The sequence below is a fragment of the Anser anser genome (assembly GCF_964211835.1).
Source record: "Anser anser genome assembly, chromosome: 2".
Taxonomy (NCBI): domain Eukaryota; kingdom Metazoa; phylum Chordata; class Aves; order Anseriformes; family Anatidae; genus Anser; species Anser anser.
Window position 1 is genome coordinate 162,465,552 of NC_139721.1, and position 6,572 is coordinate 162,472,123.

The following is a 6,572-nucleotide window of genomic DNA, read 5'->3' on the forward strand; positions in this document are numbered from 1 at the left end:
TGTCCCCAGGGAGGCAGCCGCAGCTCCGGCGAGGCGCTGAGCGCCGGCGTCCAGCCAAGCACCGCCGCGGTCGATAAAGAAATGGAGATGTCTGTCACAGGCAGCACGCCTGGAAGCTTCCAGAGCCCCATTACCTGCAAAGAGCAGGCGGCCCACTGCGAACGTCAGGGCACGTCCCGGCAGCACCCTGAGCAGAGCCCTGAAGGCGCCTCTGGGCTCCGTCTGTCACCACAGGCAGAGGGCACGGGGCTGAGCCCTCACCCCCAGCAGCACGGGGCCCCCCTTTGTCTCTCTCGTTTCCCGGCCGTTTCGCTGCCCTGAGAAACGCCAGGCGCGCTCAGCGCTGGGTTCCCAGGGACACAGTGCCTGCAGAGCTAATTGCTGCTTCGTGCTCTGCCTGCCTGGCGGTTCCCCGGCCCTTGCGGGGAACGGACAGGTCTCCGGGGAGGAAAGGCAGTGCGGCTCTCTTGTCGTCTCCCTGCGGCGGGCTGTGGTGTTTAGCAAGGCTCCGCTGCTCGCCCGCAAAATGGATGCGCGCCCAGCCTTTCAGAGGACACGGCGCCATTCCCTGCCCCGGTAATGTCAGCCCCGTCTCCGGCCCTTGGTGGTGGAGGAGGGTGGAGGCAGCAATGGCTGTACATGGTCCCGTTTCGCAGGTTGAAAAACAGGGAAACAGTGAGGCAGGCCCCGCATTGCCTCCTTGTGCAAGGAGCCGCAGATCTCTGCTGCTGACCTGAGTCCCCGGGATGTGCTGTGCCGGAGCTCCCGGTGGTGCTCGGCAGTCTCCGGCCGCAGAGCTGGTGGGTCCGATATCATCAGCCCCGACGCGTGTAGGAATGGGCCTGGCTGGGGGATCCCCCGGCTCCAGGGCACCACACATCCCTCTGCCTGGGCACTGCCACCCCCAGTTCGGGGTGCTCTCGGTTCCTTGATTAGACACCACAGCATTCGCTCCCTCCTGTCCCTCCCCGACCGCCCAGGATCTCACAGATCGTCGTCACAGCCCCGCCACCACCTCTCTTGCAGCCTGAAGGAAGCTGAGGCTGTGCCCTCACTGCAGCTCTCTGCTGGGCCCTGAACATTTATTTTTTTTGGGGGGGGGGGGGGTTAACACTTTTTGATGTTTTACGTGGGCAGTTGCCAGCACTATTAGCAGCTCTGTGTCTCCACCCTGAGTTCCTGGGTGTGGGGTGACTGTCACAGCGCTGCCCCCACCACACAAATCCAGAGCCATGCAGCGCTGTCAGAGACCGGCATCAGCACCCAAAGCTTCCCTGCCCCTCTGCTATTTCTCACCCTCTTAATCTTATCTCCCTGTCTCTGCAGGGACAGGTGGACATTGTCACTGGGAGATCTGGCCAGTATAGCAGCATGTTCCCCATGGCCACGCCGACCGAGTCCTTCCTCCGCACGGGCACCACGGCCACCCCCGCAGCCCAGTTGTCCCATCCCTTACCTCCAGCTCCCAGCAATGCCTCTGCTGTGGAGCCCTGGGAGCCCAGGACGCTGGCACTGCCCGTGAATCTCTTGAGGGTGTCAGGGAGGTTTTGCTGTTCTTCTCCCATATGCAAGGTTTTGCGGTCCCTCGAGATGGTCAGGTACGGGTTGGCTGTCTCTGCATCCAGTGTCACCTTCATTAATGCACAACAGAGAGACATGTCAGTCTGTTTCCTGCTGAGAAGCAAACCAGCTTCTTTTGTATATGTAAATATATATATATTTATATATATAAAGCACCTATCACCATATTGCTAAACACTCTTTGGAACCACTATGACGGCAGGGGTAAGAACAGCAGTCAGCCTATTAGTGCCTCAGCACTTCTGTTTCCAAACAATTAAAAAAAAAAAACCTTTTCCCTCCTCTTCTGCAGGGCAGGGGCATGTCATGTAAGCACACCGGGCCCCAGCAGTGCACATGCAGCACCCACAACCCCCTCAGAGGGCGCAGGGCGCAGCACCCTCGCTGCCCTCCGCGCTGGACCTGAAGCAGGATGGAGCCGGGCAGCTGCCATGCACTGGGGACGGACGCAATGAGCTTTGCCAGCCCCCTGCTTCCACCCCTGCTTGATATTGGGAGGTCTGAGCGTGACAGGGCTGCAGCCAGGCTGGGTGTGTGGGGTGGCTGCGGGGTGCGGGGGTATCCCCGGAGGTGTGAGGACATCCAAGCTGCAAGGCGGCGGCGGTCCCAGGCCAGGCCCTGCTCCAGCACCACGGGGACAAGAGCCCCGCAGCTCCCAGCCCCGCTCTGACGAGCAGCCGGGCAATCTCAGCGCAGAGCTGGAGCTGCCCGATGCCGTGGGGCCACAGAGGCGTCACCACGCAGTGCCACCACCCCAGGCCCTCTGCTAAGCCCGTTCCTTTAGGGCCTCACGTCGGGGACCACAATGTGGGGGAAACTGAGGCACGCTCACCCTGCACATCATCCCCGAAACTGCGAGGGCAGAGAGCAGCCTGCCTGCAGGTGGCTTCAACCCGCCTCAAGCCCTACAGTGCTGCCAGGACCACGGGGAGCCCTGAGCGCACACGGAGGCATTTCCAATCTCTGCCTAAAAGCCAAAGGTGTGCACCCGCTGCCACGTTTAACCCAATGCTCTTATGTGGCATTAGCACCTCTGGGTCACTCCTGGCATGGAAGTAGACCTTTATTTTTACAGCAGACCTAGTTAAAACGAAGGGATCCGGTTTTAGATGGACACTGTATTTAGATGTTGCGCTGTGAACCCATCACTGCCCCAAGGAGGTAAGGAAACTCGTTTCTGGAAAGTTTTTCTCCCCCATTTGTGCCCGTCAGCTCCCCAAACTTACCCCTTTCTCTGTCCAACATGCTCAGCAGGTTCACGAGAAGAAGGAAAGGAAATTACGTGAGGTCTCTCTCCTCTTGTGGTACCTCTTGTGGCAGCTCTGGGCAGACTGGCTCTGCGGTGGGGACCTTCACCGCCTCGCACCTGGGGGAAACAACCCGGAGAGGAACTTGAGCCACACAGAGTCCATACTGCGGGCTGGGAGGGAAACGGGGAGACAAGAGACCCTGTAAGAAGAGGAAACTTCCACCTGCAGAGCTCAGGGGAGCTGTGAGCCCCTCGTCTCGTGCTGGCTCCTGCAGTTTTCAGCCACCCCGTGCTGGACCCCGCAGCCGAGCAGCGTGCGTCCCCAAGGGGCTGCATGAGCCAAAGGGATGACAGAACCATGGGGACAGCGGTGACCCAACACCCCAGAGCCCAGCCGGGGCCACTCTGGGTCCCAGGCACCCGCACAGAGGTGCAACAACCTCTGGCTCCAGCTAACATCACACTGAGTCCCACATACTCAAAGCTACCTCCCCCCATCAGCTGCTGCTCAGCCTCCGGCAGCGTTCCCAAGCCTCTGCCCAGAAGGGCCACGTGTGGAGGAGACACTGAGCTCGTTTCGTACCTGTCCAGAGCGTGTCCAGCAGCAATTTCCTCTCCAAAACAGGTCACTGTCCCCCACGAGGCACACACGCAGAGACCCCTGAGCCATCCCCTCCTCTGCAGGATGCGGTGCTGCGGAGAGGGGGACGAAGAGCGTGGGGAAAAGGAGAAAGGGTTTGGGGGAAGAGGAGGAGGAGGAGAGGGGAGAGAGGTGGCAAGGCTGGATGTTGGTGGACCCAAAGTGACCATGAAGCTGAATGAGACCAGGATGGAGGGATATATGGGATGGACAGGGAGGGAAGGAGGAAACAGCAGTGTCGTTACGGGGAAGGAGATAAAACTGAATGGGGAGAGGGAAACACGGGATGTGTCCTTGAAGAGGGGTGGGTGTACAGGCTGGGAGGGCATGGCAGACACAGACACGTACCATCAGCACATCACTTTTGTTTTCTCCTTTGGGATTAAACCCTTCTTTCTGTTTTTCTAGGAAAAAAAAAATGGTCTGGACTATCTCCTAGAGGAAAATAAAAGCATATTTGGTGATTTGGGGGTTATATTTGCAGGAGTGAGATTGTGTCACCAAACAGATCCTGGGGGGGGGGGGAGGGCAATACCGCTCTGCAGCGAGGGGTGAGTGGGGCACATTTTTTGAGGTTACCTCGGCTGAGAAAGGCTGAGCTCAGAGACAGCACCCACCTCTGGCCCTCTCTGTTAGAAACAGGCTAGAGAGAGCCCGGTGTGCAGCTGTTTTGGCCAGAAACATTTCTGGAATAGCTTCATGTGGAAACCCTGAAGTTCGTGGGCTTTTTCAATTAGGAAAAAAAAAAAAAAAAAAAAAACTTTTGCTGTTGGAAGTGGGATTTGTGGGAAGAGGCTTGGAGAGCCAGCAGCGCTGTGTCTCGGACGCACTCGGTAAATCGGCTGGAGTATCCTGAACAGAAACGCCTGCTCCTCCAAGGCGTGCCCCCTGCTGGAGGGGGCTCCTGGTGGGGGAGACCCCAGCCCACACGCGGGAGGAGAGGCCACAGCCTCTGCAGCTGCAGCCCCAGGCCGCTCCCTGGCTGGGGGTGTACGGTGTGCTGGGGCCCTCACGGGGCTGCAGAGGAGTGCGAGGGGCTGGGGGAAGGCGAGGGGCTGGGGGAAGGCGAGGGGCTGCAGGAGCCCCGGGAGAACCAGCAGCCCCAGCAGGGCGGCAGGGGTACGGGACATCAGCTCAGAGCCAGCTGGGACCCAGGCAGAGGACAGAGGGGGACCCTGACCATGCCAGAGGGGACCCCAGCTGTGCTCAGAGGGGACCCCAGATCCGTGCCGAGGGGGCACCCCAGATCCATGCCCAGAGGGGACACAAGCCCTGACCTGTGCCAGCAGAGAACCCCAGATCAGTGCCGGGAAGAGACCCTGCCCTGTGCCCAGAGGGGACCCCAACCTGTGCCCGAAAGGACCCCCGATCTGTGCCCCTGTGCCCAGAGGAGACCCCGACACCTGCCTACCGGGGACCCCACCTTGTGCACGGGGGGGGGACCCCAATCCACGCCCCTGCACCCAGCAGACACCCCAGCCCCATGCCAGGCAGAGACCCCGTCACATGCACAGCAGGGACCCCAGAACCCATCTTGTGCACGGGGGGGACCCCCAGCAGCACCCAGCGGGACCCCAGCCCTGCCCCGCTCCCCCTACCCCGGGGTGGCCATTGCGGGGCCTCCTCCAGGCACCACGGGCGCTGCGGCACCCGGCAGCTCTCACAGAAGATGGCCGGGGCCTCGTCGTGCACCACAAGGTGGCCAGCGGCCTCCAGGGCCTCCGCAGGCCTGGCCACAACACCCAGGACGCGGTTGGGCCGCAGCGAGCCCCGCAGGCTCTTGTCCGGCACCAGCACCGCGGTTCTGGGGAGAGGAGCGGGGCAGGGCTGGGGGGTGAATGTGGGGGTGGGAGTGGGGCTGGGGAGCCCCCAGGAGCTGTGGGTGCCCCATCCCTGGCAGTGCCCAAGGCCAGGCTGGATGGGGCTGGGGGCAGCCTGGGCTGGGGGCAGGGGGCCTTGGCCATGGCAGGGGGTGGCTGTGGGGGGCTTTGGGGCCGCTTCCCACCCAGACCCCGCCGTGGTTCTGTGATCCTGCCCCTCCATTCAGCATTGCTGAGGCCGCCCCTGGGCACAGTGGGTCCGGTGCTGGGCCCCCGGTCCAGGAGGGAGCTGGACGCGCTGGGGAGAGCCCGGTGCGGGGCCAGGAAGATGCCGCAGGGCCCGGAGCCCCTCTGCTGTGAGGAGAGGCCGGGAGAGCTGGGGCTGCTCAGCCTGGAGCAGAGGAGGCTCCGGGGGATCCCGGCCGTGGCCGGCAGCACCTGCAGGGAGGCGCCGAGAGGCCGGAGCCGGGCTCTGCCCGGCGGTGCCCAGGGCCAGGATTTCGGTGTCTTGGTGTGTTCACACGTGTGTGCACACAGGCATCTGTGCGTCTGCTAGCGTACGTGTGTCAGTGTAAACCTCTGTGTTGGTGTGTGCACGTGTTTATAAGCACATGTGCACATACGTGCCTTTGCATTGGCATATGTGTGCGTTCATGTGTGTTGGCATGCGGATGTATGTGTGTGTGTGCGTGTGTGTTTGTGTATGTGTGTGCATGCTTGTGTGCCTCTGCATTGGCACGTGTGCATGTGCCAGCACGTTTGTGTTGCTTACGTGCACGTGGATCTGCGTGCACGTGGGTGTGGTATGTATGTGTATGCACATGTGCAAGCGTGTGTGTGCATGCATCTGTGCCGACATGCATGCCTTCTGCTGAGTCTGCATGTTTGCACATGGATGTGTGAATGCGTGCGCACTGATGTGCCTGTGCACGCATCTGCACGTGTCTGTGTGTGCACACGTGTGTGCACAGCCATGTCTGAGTGTACATCTGACTGGCTGCTTGCGTTTGCCCGTGCATCCGTGTGTATGTGGGTGCAAGCGTGAACGTTTTCCTGTACGTGGGTGCATGTTTGTGCGCAGCTCCGTGTGTGCACACATTAATGTGTGTGTGTGTGTGCAGATACGTGTCCACCTGTGTCTCCGTACAGGCATTTGGTTATCGGTGCGGAGGCAGGGCTGTGTGTACCCATGTCTGTGCACGTGGGTGTGTATTTGTGCATGAATGTGCTTGTGAGCTCTGTGTGTGCTCGTGTGCACATCCCTGTTCACGTCTGTATGCAT